This window comes from Gavialis gangeticus, unplaced genomic scaffold, assembly GCF_001723915.1.
Source record: "Gavialis gangeticus isolate Ggan-Ray unplaced genomic scaffold, GavGan_comp1, whole genome shotgun sequence".
Lineage (NCBI taxonomy): Eukaryota > Metazoa > Chordata > Crocodylia > Gavialidae > Gavialis > Gavialis gangeticus.
Genome location: NW_017729011.1, coordinates 26,637,855 through 26,657,350, shown reverse-complemented (window position 1 = coordinate 26,657,350; position 19,496 = coordinate 26,637,855). Strand labels below are relative to the sequence as shown.

Below are 19,496 nucleotides of genomic sequence, written 5' to 3'. Positions count from 1 at the left end.
TAAGGATGGCCTCTTTAATAAACTTTTCTAAGACCTTCCCCAGGATAGAAGTCAGGCTGATGGGCCTATAGTTAGCCGGATCCACTTTCCTTCCTTTCTTGAAAATAGGCGCCGTGTTGGCCTTCTTCCGGTCTTCGGGCACTACACCAGGGCGCCAGGAGCTCTCAAAGATCTGTGCCAGAGGCTGAGCTATGATGCTCACCAGCTCCTTGAGTACCCTGGGGTGTAGACTGTCAGGGCCGGCTGACTTGAAGGTATCCAACCTCTCAAGGTGTTTCTTCATGAGGTCAGCGTTGATGGAGGGCAGGGGATCTCTCTCACCTGGACCACCCAGTCCCGTGGAGGGCATGGGTGTCCCATGGGACTGATGAAAGACTGATGCAAAGTACCCATTTAATAGGTTGGCTTTTTCCTGGGCGTCAGTTGTCAGTTGTCCCATCTGGTTCAGCAGGGGTCCAGTGTTGCCCTTGCTTTTCCTCCGGCTCCCCGCATATCTGAAAAAGGACTTTTATTGTCCTTGATGCTCAAAGCTAGTTGGAGTTCATTTGCAGCCTTGGCTTTCCTGGTTTGCTCCCTGCAGCACCAGACCAGTGCAGAATATTCCTCTCTAAACCCTGGTACAGTGGACTTTCCCTTCCCCCTGAGACAAACCATGTCCTTTTGCCACAGATCTACAGCTTCTGCAGGAGCAGCAAGTTCAGTCCTGGGCTTGCTACTACCTCTTTCAATTCTGTTTCACAAGCTTTTGTTGCATTGGTGCCCAGACTTCCTCAGCATTGCTGAGTTGCAACAGGTTGCATGATTTCCAGAGCCTGGAAGGCCATACTTTCTGGATTGACTCTTACAAGGGTAGCTTGTAAAAGCAACAGTAACAGCTGAGAATGCACATCTGAGAATGAAACGGAGCTTGCTGGGATCTTAGGAAAAGCCCAGGTTGGGTTTAGCTCCAGAGAGGCTGACAGGTTCTGTAAGATTTTTCCCTCATTTTAAACAGCGTTATTTTTCTTGTCTCTCCTCAGATGTTTCTGCACTTGGTGGTTTCAGCTGGGAGACTAAACAAGGAACACAAGATACAGCAAAAAGAATCTATTGTGAGGTGACCAGGATGAAAGGTGCTGGGAACTTCTCCCATTTTCACAGCATTTGTCAGCATCTGACTGTTCATGCAAAACTGAAGAGGCTTCCAGGCAGGGAGACTTGTTTATACCGTATCTGGGAGACCTTTGGTGATGCAGAGAAAATTCTGGATGTTAATGTTGCAGATCACATCTCCAGATCCATTTGGCTTGACCCATCTCTTTTGCTGATATTGTACTTATATGTACAAAGAAGGAAGTGTCTTGTTATTATGCTCATGGTCCTACCTGGGACCACTGTACTGGCTGTCTGCTGATTTGTGACTATTTTAATAAGGTTCAAATTGTTAGATTTTACCATTCATATTGAGCGCATTGTTTAAAAAAATGGGTAGCTTTCAAGACTCTTCAAAAATAGGAATTTCCTTGGAGAACTACTGTACATTCCTTGGAGAAATGTTGTACATTAAAGCACAACATTCAAATAGAACTGCTATTATGACTCATTTATACTAGTGGTGATTTGTATATGACAGGATGTCAAGGATATGTTCAGAAATATGATACTCAGTACATGAGATTCTCTGTTCGTTTTATTCTGTGACTCTGCAGCTCACCCTGTGACCTCTGCAAGAACATTCTTGGCTCTTTCAGAGCACCAGATGTCGGTTTCATTAGCTAACCATCTACTTCTCTGTGTATTAAGAAAGTTCTGAGTTACACAAAATTGCTCTTCGGAGAGAGAGAGCAAGAGAGCATTTCTGTAACTTATGATCTTCTAATCTTTTAATTTTGTCAGTACCAGCATTCTGCTCTGAATCCATTGAGGCTGCCATCAGTTATCAGAGACCTGGGTCTCAAAATTCACTGCTGCCAGATCATCTAAAAATATCCAGCAGTCTTTGGTTTTTAAAACCAGACAATTTTGACTGCGTCATGTACAGTAGGTATTAACCAAATGCTTCTTGTTACCGTTAGTATTATGAGTCTCAGATTGTTAGAAGTTTCTTGGATCATGACAATATGAACATCTTCTGCTTTTTTCCCTCTAGCACATTATGGGGGCTGATGGAAACTAAGAAACAAACACTAAATAAAGAGAGCTACAATAGCCACATAACCTGTTGGTCTTTGTGCAGATCCTGTAGCAAAAGTTTTGGTTTCTAAAATATCTATCCACAGTAGAAAACCTTGAGTTCAGGAGAATGAAAGCAACGTGTAACTGCCCCAATAGGTGAAAATTCCTCCTTTGTAGAGTTGTTTTCATGGCATTGGGAAACTTGTACATTCCTTTATGAAAACAGAAACACTTTAAATTCTTTTGTTGCACATGTAGCTGGCTGAAACATGGCCATCATGCCTTTGGGGGTGATCGTATTTGGTAGTGTCAAATGAATTTTTATTTTGTATCACTTGTTGCACTTACATAGGATTAAAAATATTGTCTCTGCTGAAAGAAAAGATTTAAAAAATGGTCGGTCTTAGTTCCCAGGCATGACATCTTGACCACAGATGCAGCAGGCATAGAATCATCTAAAATTTATAGTATAGATGCAGGTTTTCCTCAGTACAGCTACAGTTACAAATCCTGTCCAAGCGAAGAGAGCTCTGAGTGCTTGGAGGGTTGGCATGCAGCACTCAGAAGCATACCCATGCCTCCTCAAGCACAGCTATCAGAGATCGACCTGTTCCCCAGGCTTTTGCATGGTGAGCTGTCCAGTTGTCCATGGTGTATTACAGACTGCAGTGACTGTATGCCTGGGGGTTCTTGTTTACTAGTCAAGCTAGAGTTTTACAGAGTGTTTCAGTCTCCCCAACATGGTGGTGGTGGGAGTCAGGGTGGTGGCCAACAAATTCATTCATTCTCAGCTCTCTCTGCAGGGCCCATTCCCTTTGTGTATGGCAGGAGCTCCTTTAAGATGCTGCATCTCCATCATTTTGCAAAGGGTAGGGATTTTCCCCCTGTGCTTTCTACACCATTAGTCTTGAGGGTTCATACAGAATGTGGCAACAAATCCTTTTAATCTTAAAACACCATAACCATGTGTAATGCATCCACAGCTGCCTCGTGTTTCCCACAACAGCTGAGCGATGGGAAAACAGTTAAACTAGTACTTGTCTTGCAAGGGTCACTGATTTATTCCTGCAGCAAACTTTGCTTCCAGCATTTCTCTGAGTGGATCTCATGCTCTGTATGGTTCCTCTGGGCATACTGAGAGACCTACTGAGTGATATATCCCAGCCCTTGGTCCTGTCTCATTTCCCTCTCACTTACATGTTTCTAATGTTGAGAAAGGCGGCAGCAGCAGCAGCAGCATTTGCAACAAGAATAGTTGTGAGGTTCAAAGCTAGAGAAGCCATCAAGGGCTTTTACTCTATTTTTTTTTTATTTATTTATCTTCCCCTGTCATCAGTATCCTGTGGTCATGGCATACTTGTTCTACAGATGTCAGGATTTTCAATAACAGCAAAAATTATTCAGCTCACTTCAACCACCCATAAGATCCAGACTTCTTTGGCTAGAGTCAGCAGCAAAGAGGAAGAAGCATTAATGGTCTTTTGGGAAGAGACTGATAATATCCTGCCAGTTATCACAGTCTTATAGAAAAATGCTAGGCATAAAGCATTAGAGCAGAAATCTTTTCACCTTTGTCTAACTTTCCAAATACATCTGTCCTTTGGCTTCATGTCCGTCCTGTGCCGCTTCTGAGATACTGGTGGCAGTGAAAGCATATCATGCTTTGGATCAAGGCAGAGTAAACATTGCCAACAGGCTCCCAGACATTTGCGCTGCTTTGTAGAGATTGTGGAAATGTGAGTGACCCATTCCATTTGGAGGCCTGGCAATCTGGGCATAGACAGGCAGTTTAGTGCCTACATATTATGCCTTGTTTTGATCTCAACAGGATTCTCAAATCTAGTGATTTAGTCAGGTGGAGGGACATGGGCACAGCCACTTGGATCAGATAAGTAGTCTGCCTAGCCTGGTTTGCAAGGTGCTGCATGTGAAGGTGCAGAACATGTCATAAATTATGATTATGTAATTACTTCATGGGGGGAAATTGGGATTGGTCTTTGCACAACAGATATTTGTTACCCATACTTTTTGTCTCGGTATTCTCTGGCAGTGAGTTACATTGGTTATTCCAGGTTAAAAAGAGCGTTGGTTTTAAATCTGTTGCCTCTTAGGCATGAGGGAGGAGAGTTTTTCTTATGTCCCAACCAACAGTGAGACTGCAGTGATTGGGGCACAGTTCAGAGTACTATCGGGGCATTGTCCCACCAGCCCAAGCTCTGCCTCTGGAACACAGAAACTCCTGGCACCACCACTTCAGTTTAGGGCCCCCATTTAATCTACGCACACCCTTTGTTACTGTACCCTTAGGAGCACAGCCTGGTCCACTACAGGGCATGAACTGGCAGTGGACCTCAAGGGGATGGGGACAGAGTGACCTCCGCACTCCCTTGAGTGCAGGGATTGCACACAGGTTACTCAGCTGGTGGGCCACACCAGTCTAAGAACCATGCAGAGTGGCCAGAGCTCACTGCTTTTGATAAATCTCTCCTCATAGTGGGTTATTCTAGGCCTCCTGGCATAGAATCACAATTGTCAGTGCTCTGTGATGTTTGTTGCAGGATCAGAGCCACCAGGTGAACAGAAGTCTGTCTAAGTGGATGAGCAGTGGAGAAAAGGCAAACTGGTAAGAGCCAAGGCTGCCAGGACCCTAGTCTGCAGGATTAATAGATACATATGTCATAAGGCACATGGTCATTGTCTGTTATGTCCTCCTGCACGACATACCCATAGGACTTCATCATACTTATCCTAACATTGTGATTTCTTAAATTTGACCTTTCAACACTGCATGGCAGAAAACTGTGACTCTAGTTCCAGGATATAGCAAAAAGGTCATGCCTAAGAGGCATTATACATTACTATTATAAATAAAGGACAGATTTTATATATTAATTGGAGAATGCTTATTGTTAGCTTTAGAAAGCACAGAGGTACAGAACAATGGATTCTACCAGAAGGCAGCCTAGTTTTTGTGGTAGGAAATCCTGTAGAACCAGGGTTATTCCTGTGTCCTTTATTGCGTACCTTCTATTTGTAGTGTGTGCACCACGCGAATCAGCTACTCGGTTGTTTCTGATGAGTCAGATTAAAAATGTACTGTCTTTAGAAGTTTTATTGCATTGAATGCATCTGTATGTAGAAATCATATGCATGTAACCAATCTGTTACATGGCAGCCCTTACTGTTTTCCATTACTGAATCAAGAGAAATAATTTAAGAAACTAAGCAACAGAAAATCGATTCTGTGTTGTTTTCAGTGACCATCAGCAGTGATGTTGTGCCATGCTCATGCTGCCTCTCCTGGAGTTTGCACTTTTTCTGTTTTTTCTCTCAAAGAGTAGTGGTTTTGATTTACCTGCTGCACAGTGCTGTGTAGAAAATCAAACAGCGGAGGTTTTCTGTGCAAATATGTCTTTTTCAAAATAGAACCTTTAATGTGTTCTAAAAAGCTTTTCTAACTTAAGTTTGCTCTCACTGTTATTAATTTTTTTATTACAGATCTTGTTATTTTCAGACTTCCCAAGAGACCTATTAACAACAGATTTTTATGGAAAAGAAGCATGGTTAAACTGGTGAAAATAACTGTGCACAAGTCATAAGTAAGTAATATAAGCTGCAGCAAGGATACTGTGTGTTGTTTTAATTTCCAAAATAGCAACAGTTCAGACATTTAATTGCATTTTTTATGACTCTTTTTTTTCATAGCTGCCTAGTGTAAAATATGTTGCTGGTAATATATAACTGCTAACAACTTTTAAGTTCCTTAAGCTGACATTACATTTCTTATTCTATCCGAAAGAAAGGCTACTTTAACTTATGCTTCTTCCTTAGAAAAATACCATCTCCATTGTCTGTCACATACTCACTGCTGGAATGTACCTCCTTTTCCTGCTCTCACCATGCCAGCTCTTCCCAAAAGCTTTAGTGGGGTAGAAAGAATCTACCATCAATTTATTAATACATTATTTTCATCATTTTGAATTTATAAAGTGTGCCTTGTCAAAACATTAATTTTATGAAAGCCAGCAGGGTTTCATTTTTTGCAGTCAGAGCTAGCTGGCAGTGCAGATGTGCAGAGGCACAAGCTCTGATCATTGTGTCCCTGTCATTATGTGATAACACCTAATGACAGTGTCCATATGATGCCTCACAACATGGGAGAAATGTTCTTTTGTGACTGTTAGGTGTTCAGTGTACACAACCTTCCCCTATAGTCCTTGGGCAGGCAGGGAGATATGATTCAAAGAGGTCAAGTGGGGAAAGCAGATGCTGCTTTGTTCAATGGCAGCAATCCTCTATATGTTTGATCATCTTGACATTTACACTTAAGGGGCTGCAGTGTGGTTATTACAGGGCAGCATGAGAGGGAGGCATCTCTCTGCCTAGGGGAAGGGGCTACCCAGAGACTGGCTGCTCTTGCAGCCAGGGCAGTGGGAGGACTGGCAGATGGGCAAGAGCCCAGGGACTGCTACTTAACTAACCTCTCATAGGCCACATGTGGTCCGCGGGCTGCCAGTTGGACAGCCCTGGCCTAGGCGTTTATGTAGGGTTCAGATCAGTGGGAGCTAGGTATTGTACAACCTCACATAAACTATTGCCATGACAGATCAGGGACTCCAGGGTTGTGTATTTGTGTTCATCCCTTCCCCATGGATGGAAAGGTAGGAACTATGTTCTCTAGTGATAGTGTTGTAGGTAGGGAACGTCCTGTTTGTTTTAGTTCATTTGTGAGGATGCGTTTTAAGGTCCATGCTCATTGTGGGATTTATTCTTGAGCTAATAGGAATCCTAAAGCCTTGGTTTCAGCATCAAGTGGATCTGTTTATTCTGAAACTGAATAAATGAAGGTTGGGGGGGCATGCAGTGAGGTTGCTCTGAGGGTCTATTATTATTCTTTTTTTGTGTGCTATAATTCAGCACCAGTTGTATTAACTGTTGCTTCCATATAAAATATAGCAGATGCATATTGTGACAGTTAGCACTTGCACCTGATTGCACCCTTAACTTTATATTTGTTTCTCCCTTTTGCTCATGTGGTGGTTGCTTATTGAACAACTTGATAGATCTGTCAGGCAGAGGACCTGCCTGCAAGTTTGGCTAGCAGTTAGATAATACAATTAGGATGACTGAAAATCATTAACATGGCACTGCAAATAAGTATGCGCAGAGGCACAAACATATAAGCACTGAGTAAGGTATCTTGCACCTTAGTTTGTAGTTTGATTTAGTTGCGGCCTAGTTTGTAATTTATAAACCCTCGTCCAAGGGCTGATCATTTCATGACTCTTACTTCTCATGTGTCTATTACTGCAACATCCTTTTCCCTCGCTATGACAAATGCAGCCTTGCCCCTTGTGTTCATTAGAACACTGCTTCAAGGCTCATTTTCTTAGCATATCTCTTTGAACATGTCACAGCCCTGTGCATCCCTCTGCTGGCTCCCCCTTCTCTGTCACCTCAAATACAAGCTGCCTGTATGCACTTGAAAGCTCTTTCCAACCTACCCCCACTCTATTTAGCATCTCCCATTCAGTTGTGGGATGGTTGACTTCCCACCTCCAGTTGGCTCAGGATGCCAGCCTCCACCATCCACTTTGTGGTGGATAGAGGGCAAACAGACACTGCCATGCTCTGTTAGCATCCACAAACCAGCAAATTTGGTATTTTTTTCCAACCTGTCTTAAAGCTCAGCAGTGTTAAGGCTGTTTAACTACTGCCTGTCACACTGACCAGGATTGTCTCATCGCTGCCTGTCTGTATGCATCAGTTGTCTCTTGTTTAATGCATACAGCTGTTCAGGTCAGGGTCTGTCTGTTCTGTGTCTGTCAAGCACCAAGAACACTGGGGCACTGGTGCTTGCCTTGAACTCGTGGGTGCTGGGACTTTGAGAACCTTTTTAAAACTAGCAGGAAAATTGCTACCTATGAAAATTAATGGGGGGGCTGAATTGTAGAATGAGGAAATTGCAGTATGGCAGGGAACAATTGCCTTTTGGCCTGCTGATGCTGGACTTTGGATGTGGCTTTAGACTTGTGCCACTGAAAGTTAATCTGCTGCCACCTCAGCAGTTTTTCTTCAGAGGAGTCTGCTGGAATGCTGTGGGACTGACTGGACAGGAGCTTTGTATAGTTTCCTTAGAGCAGCAAGCCAGAATACTGTGTTAACCTACAAGCCATCAGCAACTAGGTGACAAGATAAGGTTAGTGGAATCAGCGGGACGAGTTCTGGACTGTGGGGAACAGGGATGGATGGGATGCTCCTGTGTCTTGTGCATCTCAAACCTCCACGATTCTCTGAAGAACATATTTAGCCAACTTAAGTAGATTTACAGCTGGTGGACAAAGCACACAGCAGAGAGGAGGGGAACAATATTAGTCATTATATTTGCCCACAGGAACTATAGTAAGATGTTAGCCTCATGTTTCTGTTTTACATGACTACCTAACTCCTAGCAAAATATAGTTCACTTATTCAATGTGCAGATTAAATCAAGGCCTTCAAAGAAGACAGTGATTTATAGGAATGAAAAGGAAAGGAAAGGAAAGGAAAGGCAGGTGAGCCGAGTATTATTTCCCTTCTATAATCTTCCATGGCCGTGAGAGAACTGCCTCTTGAGTGAGGCCTTGTCAGCAGAGGGCTGGCAATGATGGGTGCCTCTTACACTAAACCATCCCACTACTCCAGATGTTTTAAACCTGCCTTTGTAACACTTGGCATTCCCATAACGTCTGCTTTGTCTGAAGCATTATTAATAACTGCAATACCCACTGAGTATCAGTAATGGGAAACTTTGGTGGAGGGGTGAAGGTCCAGACTTCTAAAGTTTTTTTAGGCATTTTTTCACTCGGCACTGTTGCCTAAGTCCCTTAAACAGTTAGGTCCAGTGTTCAGAAGTAATAGATGGAAGAGCCTAAGTTCCATTGACTTTCAGTGACTGAGCTCATTCTTCACTTCTGCTACCTGTCTTCAGCCTCACTAAGGATGTCAAGGGATAAAGAGATACATGTATGTCCTGTAAATTTACAGCGGAGGATTAGCAGCAACAACCCCCACATCTCCCTTCTTGCCCTCCCTCTTTCTGTCATATGTAGCAGCTCCTTTCTAAATCACTGTCAGTGTGCTAGAGGGTTGCTGTATTTATTAGGATCCAATAATGCATTACACATTTCTCCATGTGATATGCTTTTAATTACTCCCCTGGGGATTATTCAGGCAGTGTTGATGGTGGGAATATACACTGGGGGTGTTCAGGTTAATGGTCCAATGATTCAGAAGACAAGACATTCTTGAAATGTAATTGATTGTATTAATTGTTTTGCTGAACAGTGTGAACCACAGCAGTCGCACTGGCCCTCCAAGAGCTTGAGCCCAGGCTTTGCTGGCAGCAGCAGTGGCATGACAGTTATGCCAGTTGCCCTGAAGTAGCTAGGTTGGCACTTCTTGTTCTGCTTTTGTCCTAGGTTGCTCCCTGCTACTATAGGCTGCTCCTGAACTCCTCTTTTCATTCCTTCTCATCTGGGTGGACAAGACCTCTGGGGCCCTCTGAGAGCAGCACTTATCCTGGAACAAACAACCTTTCCATCATCCCACAGGCTATGCTGAAAAGTGCCTGCTATTTGGCACAGGATTATAGATTTCATAGATTTTTAGGGTTGGAAGGAACCTATTAGGTCATTGAGTCCAACCCTCTGACCTGGGCAGGAAAGAGTGCTGGGGTCAGATGACCTCAGCCAGGTGTTTGTCCAGTCTCCTCTTAAATACCACCAAGGAAGGGGACAGCACCACTTCCTTTGAAAGGGTATTCCATATTTTGGCAACCTTCACCGTAAAGAATTTTTTCCTGATGTCCAGTCTAAATTTGCTCTCCTTCCATTTGTAGCTGTTGTTTCTAGTTACCCTGATGGGTGCTCTGGTGAACATCATATCCCCTGTTTCCTGTTGTCCCCCCTGATGAGTTTGTAGATGGCCACAAGATCACCTCTCAGCCTTCTCTTGCAGATTGTATCAAGTCGTTGGAGATTCTGTTTCAGTAGGATTGAAAAATAGGTCATTTGCAAAACTTTCATAGTTTCATAGTTTCTAGGGTCAGAAGGGACCTGAGTAGATCATCTAGTCCGACCCCCTGCCATGGCAGGAAGGAGTACTGGGGTCAAACGACCCCAGTTATTATATTCAAAATTGAGAATAACTTTTGCAAATTAATGTGGACTTAAAGACTACCTATAGCATGTGCTTGGGGGTTCATTTTAAATAGCGTGGTTCCCAGACAGTACGTGAATACTAATGTATTAAGGCCCCATGCACTTAAAGCGTTCTGTGGCTATTTTTTAATCTGAACCTCATTCAACGAGGTTTAGTTAAAGTGCCCCCACAGTCTTTTTAAAATGTATGGGAGCTTAAAACACATGGTGGTAAGGTGGTGGAGCATTCTAATTGGAATGTGGAGCAGATTCAATTAACTGAGCCCACTCCAATGTGTTGTACTTAGCACACGAACAAGCACATGGGTAGGCAGCCAAAATGCCCATGCCAGTCTGCATCAGAAACAAGTGGGGATATTCCCCCTCCTTTTGCCGGGCAGTAGTTGTGAAGCAGAGGTACCCAAGCACATACAACTGCCATTGAAGCCAATGGGCACAGGTGGTGCAGCCTCAGCATCTTTGACTCTCAGGTCTCTTGCCCAGAATCCTGAGCAATTTACCCATGATGACATGATGGCAAAGGGGGCATAAAATCTGGGGCTATCTGGCTCCTCGTCCTGCATGCTGATCTGTAGCCCTCCTCTCTCTCATTAGCAAGAAACAGTTCCAAGTGGTTCAGTTTTAAACATGCTAAAAGTGCTCTGAAATTTGGGCCTATCAGAGTGCCCAGCTTTAAATCCTAAAATGTCTGTCAGTACTGTTTCCTGAAAAACCGCTCTCAGGTATTTATAACAAAACAGGGTTTGAATACACAGGCTATTGTGTGTCTTCCCAGATATTGTCTAAGGCTCCAGCTCTACTTAGCAGACATAACAGTATTAATTTTATGGCAGGTTCAGGGGCTGGAGCTGGCACATATCTGCTGGAGGACTGCCCTATCCAGAGACTTGCAGAACTGGTGGATTCTTTGGTATTTGAGGCAACTGTAAAAATCTGATTCCTTCTGTTACAACAGTCACCCTCTTCCCCTCCATCACCTAGATTGATTACTTTGCTTCCTATCACCACGAATCTGCATGAAGACAACATTCTGAGCAAGCATAAATTATAACGTGGAGTTTCCGATGGTGCATTTAAGCAAACTATAATTATAATGGGTTACTACCGAAAACACTTTTCAACACCTTCTCACTAAGTCTCCTACAATATGTTACTATAATTTGTAGCCTTCTTTGTTACGTTTGTCTTCAAAGTGAGCCCATTTCCAAGTTACCCCAGGGTGACCTCTAAAAATGCATGGAAGTTGTATTATCCTCTATTATGCTACTGTTTGTAATGCCAATCACTTTGGCCTCCACAGTGATGGAAGGGGGCGAATGAATAGGCCATCCTCACATAGGTAGGGGTGCTAACTGTGTACTGTATACCATTCACTGCATTAAGTAATATGCCTATTTGCACACTTTTTTTCTTCTGTTTCCAGGACAGAGGCCTGTAGTATATGCATGCCTGCCAGTTGTAATGCTGCTGGGGTCAATTAGGTGAAAAGTTGCCACACTGTGCTGTGGTATCAGGTAGCTGCAGGATCACAGGGCCCTCCTTGAGCACCACAGCAGGGATCTTTGGGTCCCATGTGCAAAGCTTCTTTGAGATGGGGCAGGTCAGCAGGTCCTGTCCCTTTGGTGTCAGTCAACTCAATGAGGTTCCAGCTGGCCCCACACAACCAGGCAGGGATGCGGTTATCAGGACTATATGGTATCCGTGAAGTGCCAACAGTATGCTCCATGCAGCCCAAACAGGGGTCCTGCAGCAGACGCAATGCAGGTTGGGCACACAGTGTGCCCCTCCAGGATGCCTAGCCAGAGCAGTGAAAGCTTGTTTTCTCACTCATCCTGCATCAGCGAGTCATGGCCCTAACATGCTCTGGAAGGAATTGATCTCTTGTCAGCTGGGGAGAATATCCAAGTATCCTGTGCATATTAGAACTCCATGTTAAGCTCTACAATATTCCTCTTGCACAGCATGAGAGAAGCAAGATCCACAGAGGGGTAAGTAGTCTTCTGCCAGTTCCTGTTAGCAGGAGGTAGAGGAGATAGAGTCATAAGGCAAGCACAGCTCTTCTGTTCCACCAAGCTGCAAGAGATGACCATGACCCTTTGATCACGGGTAACTTGAGTCAGGGCTCGGGGACCCTGCAGAGACTTGGCCAAAAGCCTCTGCTAATTCTCAGAGAGTCACCAATTAAGTCAAACCCCAGACAGGGGACATCTCACCTGGGACTACCCTGTTCCATATCTGCTCTGTACAGGCAGACATGCTCAGAGCATTTGCAATGGGAAGTGATACTCCTGGAAAATCTCAGCAGTGTGAGGCTCCACTGCTGCTGTTCCCCTTCTTCATATTGCCCCACAAAAGGAGGGGGAATATCCCCACTTCTGACCCTAGAAACTATGAAACTATGAAAGTTTTGCAAATGACCTATTTTTCAATCCTACTGAAACAGAATCTCCAACGACTTGATACAATCTGCAAGAGAAGGCTGAGAGGTGATCTTGTGGCCATCTACAAACTCATCGGGGGACACAACAGGAAACAGGGGATATGATGTTTACCAGAGCACCCATCAGAGTAACTAGAAACAACAGCTACAAATGGAAGGAGAGCAAATTTAGACTGGACATCAGGAAAAAATTCTTTACAGTGAAGGTTGCCAAAATATGGAATACCCTTTCAAAGGAAGTGGTGCTGTCCCCTTCCTTGGTGGTATTTAAGCAGCTCCCAGGAGCCGAGGCTTAGATCACAGCTGAGCTGACAGGAAGTATCATCTGAGCAGCTGATACACATTCCACTTACTATTGCTACTTGGAGCTAATTGAGATGAAGTGAGGCAGTGTTTCAGGTGGGCAGAGCAAACCCTGACTTAGAGACAAGATGAGCTATTTTACCTTGTTAGTGGTATTGGAAATGGAAATACAGGCATTACGGTGAAGATGATAAAATCACCTTCAAGAAATACAAGCAGCAGATCCTTTGCAGTGGAGGTCCTGTATCTTCAGGTAGGTGAAAAAAACGTGTTGATACTGTGACATGAACCAAAGAGAGAAATTGGTTCAGATGATGTGGTTCAAAGCAAACACACCAATTTTTTGATGTTTAAAGCATGCAGAGTTCAGCAAAAGAAACTCTAAAAAGAGACATCTTGGACACAGTATCCAATGTCTAGTGAGAGCAGGATCCTCTTTGAACCTCTTGCCAACTGCTAGTCACTTACTGAAGTTTTATAGCAGCAGCTTAGTAATGGCAGCCTTCTAAATCTGTCACATCTTGTTTTATTTCCATCAGAGTCTATAATTATATTCATACAAACTTTACTTTTTTAAAAGCTGAGAAATGGCTCCTGATTTATGCTCCCTACAAGGCAATTCCTTCACTCTGGGATGTAATACGTCACAAAGTGGGGTGAATCTGCAGCACTGCTGCCATCCCTCTGCCTCCCCATGCTTGCCTTCAGGATACTGCAGATATATTACAATGACAGCAAGCCCTGGCTGTTCTTCCCTCCCCTCCAGTGCTGGGCCTTAACACTCCAGTCAGCAGTTTTTAAGTGAGACCGTCTCAGAAATGCTAAAACATGCTCACGAGGACCAGGCTGGCCCCTCACATCCACATGAGAAGAACTTTGAACAAAGCAGCAGGAGAAGAACCAGGCCCCAAGGTACCTAAATGTGCCGTCTCCTGAATAGCTGGGCAGAAGAATGGGCAGGTGTCTGGGGCATAGAGATGGCAGGAATGTACATGGCTAGCAGAGGAAGTGTGCCGGACTAAGAGGAATGCAGCTCTGAGGAAGGCAGTGTTTTCAGTTGCATGTCTGAATCCACTGAACTTGCTGGGTGTCGAAGACCGTTATCATCTAACAACTAACGGGTGGATCCAATAAGAATAGTTTGGGCATGTGAGTGTCCTTTCTACTGTCAGCTCAAATCCCCTCTCCCCATCTGTGGATCACTCAGTAGGTCAGGAGGTAGGCATGCCCAGAGACTTGGGTGTCCATCATTTAATAGCAAGTCTCAGTCTGGGGCAATACTGGTCTCATTGCAGACATTCAAATGGAAGATCATCCAGACAGCTGCCTTCTGTGTCTGGCAAGACAGTTGTCCGTCCTGATGAGCATCAACCCTGCCCGCAAGTTCACATTTGGCACCTACAAGCTGGACTCATCTCTGTAATTGCATTTAGACTTTAAACTCATAGGGAAGCCAATGCTGATATGTAATGGAGCAGCAGCCTGTCTTCAGATCCAGCACTATCCACTTCATCTCGGAGACTGCTTCCTTCCAGGGCCTAGAATCATAGGAAAGCAGAGCTGGAAGGGACTTGAAAAGGTCATCTGGTCTAGCCCCCTGTTCAGGGCAGGATCATTCCTGTCTAAACCATTTCATACAATACTGGTTTAACTTGTCATTAAAGCTGTGCAAACAATTGCACAGCTACAGGGCATAGTGCCCCAAAACACTAAAAACATCCTAACTTGCCACAGGTAAAGTAGGGGGATGAGGAAACTATCAATAAACTCATGCACAACATTTTACAAGAGGTATTGAGAATTTAGCTTTCCTGACTGAGCTGAAGTACAGTAGTCCTGCCCCCTGTAAGATGCCTGGCATTAGTGTGAAGGATTTAGCTGCTAAACTACTACTGGTTCTTTCCAAAATACTCTTGGCTTCAGGCCTCAAGAACAGTGCCTGTGAACTGCCTGATGCTGATGGCCAGCTAGAAGGATGCCTGTTGGAATGCTAGCTTGCTGAAATGAAGATTTATAGTCTTGATGGGCTCTTCTCTAGGTTCTTCCCCACCCTTTCACATGCAGGGTAATGCAGTTGCATCATCTTCTCTTTGAAGATATGTTTCGGGAGTTTTTCTTTCAAAATGTTTTATACACTCTCCTATCAAACTCTTTCTAAAAGGACAGTGAGAAACATCAGTGATATTGGGGGGGGTTTCCTAGTTAGAGTTCAGCTTCCAGTTAAGAACTTGCCTGGAACTTGCTAGTATTCAAGAGTCCAAAACATTCAGGATGGAAAATGTGAACTTTAGCAAAAAATCTGAGATGAGTGATCTCTGACTGCATTGCCCAGGAGTGTGAGGTGGGAAAACATTGCACATATCTAAGCTGCTTGGTGAAGCAGGATGTTGTTCCTACATTTCTGTAGGATCTGCCTGTGGAGGAGAACCCAGTCTTAGAAACTGCAGCTCACTCACTAAAATGCAGGGACATGCCTTTTAAATTCTGTGTGCTGAGCCACATGTGGGGATATACCTCAAGGTCTTAGCCAAGCGAGAGGCAGCACAAGAACAGCCTTGCTCCAGGGTGCTCACAAACTAACTGGACAAATGATAGAATTGGGGCTCAGAGATGAAAGGGGTATATCGAGGTTATTTGATAATATTTACTTAGTCCTTCCTCCTGCAGGCTGCTTTATTCCCTCTGCTGGAGGGAGACTTGACTGGGGCAGAACACATCTCTACTCCTACTTGAAAATATCCGAATTGTGATTTTGGAGACAGTCTCTCGTGCTCTCCCTCAAGCAGAACTTCGTTGCTCTGTGGAGAAAGGAATGTCTCCCAAGTGGAAGGCTCTTTGGTTCAGTGTGCGTCAGGAACTTGTCCCTTCTTCCTTCATAGCTGGTCTCTGCTCCCTTTGAAGGGTAGCAGTTACCCTGTTTGTATAAGATGAACGTTGTCAGCACCAATGCTCCATCCCTTTCCTCTGGCAGCAGCCGTAGAAGTGTGAGGTGTGGTGTAATTTGTCACATCACATCCTCTGGTAGTCACTACACTTTGTTCAGGAATGACCTAATATACACTATAGTGCCACACAGATGACATGCAGTAAAGAAACGGGGCCCTCAGAAGGGCAGAAATCTGGAGAAAGACACTTGGTTAAATGTTCACAGAAACTTGGAAAGGGTTGTTGAAGTTATTTGATTTTAATCTGGCCCCAGCTTGTCCTTCCCATGAATGTTTGATTACCTGTTAAGCCAGAGCCTATGGAAGACATGGCTAAAGGCATGTGCTGTTTTTTTGTGCATACCTACAGGTCACCATGCACTTTCTTATGTAAACATATACAAACCAATTAACAGTTTACAGGGAGAAGACAGTGGTGGGACCAGAATGCAGGTTCCTTATGTGGGCAAGCACTCAGCCAGCTGGACTGAAACAGTCCCTACACTAGCTTGGGCCTGTAGATGTTCATTTTCTTATAACCCAGATTATTCATGTATGTCATTGCCACCAAAGCCAAGGGTGTCCATAGCATTCAGGTGGCATCTTGTCTCTTTGTCCAGACAGGAATCAAATGTTCTGGTGACGATGAGGTCTGACTGGGCACTGAGTACCAGACAGCTGTGGGATCTCATTGCTTGTTAGTGGTCTAAGTCAGTTAAGCACTTTTGAAGTCCCACCTGGAGTCTCCTCCCAAACAGTTTTACAAAGTCATTTAATACACAAAAGCAGTGTGAGGCAAGAGCTACAGGGCAGGAGTGGGGGAGAGAGAACCAGTGTCTCTGAGGGGAGGAGGGACGGATGAGGAGTGCTCTGCCTTGTAGTTCCTGTAACACCATACCAGCCCCGGGACAAGAGCACTTTGGGAGGGGGCTTGAAAGCACAGAGGCAAAACAGATGTGGCAGGAAGGGCAATGATTTTCACTCTGTGTTGCTGATGGGAAGAGTCAACATACAGCAGGGAGAACCTGGATAAATAATAGGAAAAGCCTGTGCTAGAAGGACAGCTTAGGCAAGGCTGAAAGTCAACACTTGCTTATGAAGGGTGGGTGATATCCATCCAGCTCTAGTGAAGAGGGGTGGGCTAGAGAACCCACTCACAATCCCCTCAACCCTCAGCATTTCTGTGGTTTCCTAGAATTTAAAGGAGATAGGTGAGGAGCCAAGAAGAAATCCTGGATAGAACATCAGCATCCCATAGGTCTTCAGAGAGAGGGGGAGGTACCAGCATCACTCTCTGCAAATGGTGCATTCCTGACCCATCCCTGGCCACTGGATTCCCTGGCCTGGTCCCAGCCACGCAACTCCCTTCCAGAATCTCGGTTCTTTCTTTTAGACTGTCATTCTGCTAGCTGCTTCCCAGCTCTTCACAAATGTAATGAACTTTCTGTGGAAATGTAGGTCATAGAAACTGGAAAGACAGTCAGGCCCCTGCAACTGGTGCCCGACTAACATGGCTGTGGAATTTATAGCCCTTCTAATGCTCACACTTTATTCCTCTCCAAGTTGTTGTTATTGTGCAGTAAAGTGCGGCTTCTGTGTTGTGTCAGCCAGAGAGCTTGGACACAGAATGAAAGTACTTTCCAGTGCCTTGTTCATTCGCTATTATTCTGAATTTCCTATCTCTGAACTTGGGGAATACTTCAGATCCCTTACTGGGTGTATGAGTTCATGTATTGTGATTGTAGTAAGCAGGGGATTTGTTCTTGCGGGGGGGCTGAGGTGTGTGCGGCTGCCATCCATCCTAGAGGGAGGCATAAAACAGAGCCAGTTGGCTCTGCAATTTGTGCTTTAGTGCTCACTGCTGACCTCAGGAGGGGTGGGGACAGACAGGGCCTTGCTGTGTGACTATGGTCTTAAGACAATACTCATTTCTGCATTGCTCATAAACAAATGTATCTAAAACACCACACTTTATATCCACTTACAATTCTGAATACCTTTCCATTTATCTAAAGCTTGCTGAGGTGAGTTCCTATAAGGGAAGACTTATTTCATTTCCATGAAATGTTTATATTTTCTGGGAAGTTTCTCTCTCACCTCTTTAAATTTTACTGCACTTGGCGTGCAGCCTGCAGCAGAGTCCTCCCAAGGAAGCTGGTGAGGCAGGGAGGTTCAAGAGGGACTATAAATTTCAAACTCTCTGGGTTAGAATAATTTAAGTGCACCAAGATCTTAACCTTAAAGGATCAATACCAAGCTGTTTTTTTCTTTAGTGTTGTAAAATTCAAGCCAAAAAATATAGCAGTTAAAAAAAAAAAAAGAAGAAGTAAATAAAGATTGTATGTGAACCAGGGACTGATGCTATAAAAGATCCTGCCCCGGTTTTCATCAGAGTCTTGGAGCAACTTCTAGTTTGGCTGTCTGGGAGATCAGCCATTGTGCGAAGACCTTCTTTAAAAATATGTCAAGGTCCACAACCTGGTAATCATGCTTTCCAAATGTCCACAGCTCCTCATCTGCATCTAACTTCTCTGTTTAAATCCCAGCAGGGACTTGGCATTTCAACATAGTCCCCCTGAATGAATTAGGTTTGGCAGGTATGAGTGTCCCTTTGGGTTTGGGGGCTTTTGCCATACAGAAACAAACAACTCTTTGAAAATGGAATGGCACTGCAAGTGCAATTTCTGGCTGGCTGGGTGAGGCTGTTCTACCATAGCATCACCCCTGTGCTGCAGCAAGGGCAAACGTTCAGTGCTGTCCTGTTACCTGCTGTAAAAAGGGACATGGGGCAGAAACCTCACGTGTTTGTGTTAGACATTTTGTATTCAACAAGGAACTTGCTGACTTGTTTTGACAAATTCTGCTCCCCAGATACTTGTAAGCTGGACCAGTCCAATATATAGCAGCCTGTGGAACATTCAGGGAGCCCATTTGGTTGTGGGGGAAACAAAAACAGGCAGAAAAGGAGGTTGCATGGCTTTGCACAAAGCAGAAATTAGAAATCACCAGCCTGGTTAAGACTTCAAATGTGCAACATGTGCTGGCAAAATAAGTATCTTAAAGCAAAATTTTTATGCATCATTTCCTGTTTGTTTTGCTTGCCAGGATTTGAGGTTGGGGTTTTCTGTTTTTTCTTGCTTTAACTGATGACATCACAGTCACCTAAAGGAGCATTTCTGTTCTTTTTTAGTGAGAAACAAAAAAAATACTTAATGTGAGATGTGAAGGACCCTGAGGTCAGGACCTGGCAGGCTGTACAGAAGCTGCTTGACAGGTACTGTGTTTGAAAATGAAAATTCATATTTAACTCTTACCATTGTTTCCATTAAAGCTGCAAGCATTGCACTTATCTTCAGCATTTACTAGAAGAAAATGGTGTGTGTGTGTGTGTGTGTGTGTGTGTGTGTGTGTTTACACATGTATGCAGGTATGTATGTATAATTTCATAGTTTCTAGGGTCGGAAGGGACCTGAG

At 44.1% G+C, this 19,496-nt stretch overlaps 1 long non-coding RNA gene across 1 annotated transcript; it reads left to right on the top strand.

Moving 5' to 3' along the window:
• Positions 1-1,849: 1,849 nt before the first annotated feature.
• On the top strand, positions 1,850-19,328 carry LOC109293134. The gene is made up of 4 exons (XR_002096260.1): positions 1,850-2,019; positions 4,713-4,777; positions 5,653-5,753; positions 19,213-19,328. It is a non-coding gene; the product is annotated as an uncharacterized LOC109293134 (long non-coding RNA).
• The last annotated feature ends 168 nt before the right edge of the window (positions 19,329-19,496 follow it).